The following is a 788-nucleotide window of genomic DNA, read 5'->3' as shown; positions in this document are numbered from 1 at the left end:
CATTCAACAGGACCTCAAGACATAATCCAAGGGAGACGCGAAGCCCTGTCATGTAGCCTCGCGACCAGTTCGACATCTTCAACGCCCTGGGGCTACGTCTGGGCAATAGGCCTATTGCTACGGTGACCCCCGCGGAAAGGCCGGGAATGTCACTGGCTATGAGGGGGAAATTAGAGAGGCCGGATGACGGGGTACGGTTTACGAGACTTGGTTAGGCTTTGGAACTAAAAGGAAAGGGGGTTGTTTATAGGACGGGTCCCGTGCCTAATAGAAAGGAGGTTTTTGTATGTGGAATGGAGATGGGTTTTGTATGTGGAATGGAGATGGGTTTTGTATGTGGAATGTGGAGGTGAATTTTGTATGTGGAATGGATGTTTTTTTATGTGGAATGGAGATGGGTTTGTATGTGAAAAACATAAATTTCTGTATGTGGAATGGATTTTTAAAAATATTTTGTGTGTAAATAAGATTTTTTTTATATAGAAATGAGTGTTTGTATAATATGCGCAACTGAGAGATTGTATGTGTAATGGAGATAGATTCTGTACGTAGAATGGTTGGATTTTAAAATGAAATGGAGCAGAGATAAAAGTTTGAATGTGTAATGGAGATAAAATTTTACATGTCTAATAAAAATGATATGGAACTGAGATGAACATTTGTTTGTGTAATAGAGATGAGAGTTTGTACAATATGTGCAATTGAGATGAGAGTTTGTATGTCTAACAGAATTGAGATTTCGTATGTGGAATGCAGATGCGATTTGTACGTGTAATGGAGATCGATTT

This window comes from Penaeus monodon, chromosome 31 (assembly GCF_015228065.2).
Source record: "Penaeus monodon isolate SGIC_2016 chromosome 31, NSTDA_Pmon_1, whole genome shotgun sequence".
In the NCBI taxonomy this organism is placed as follows: domain Eukaryota; kingdom Metazoa; phylum Arthropoda; class Malacostraca; order Decapoda; family Penaeidae; genus Penaeus; species Penaeus monodon.
The sequence above is the reverse complement of the archived record's forward strand: the minus strand, read 5'-3'. Positions refer to the sequence as shown.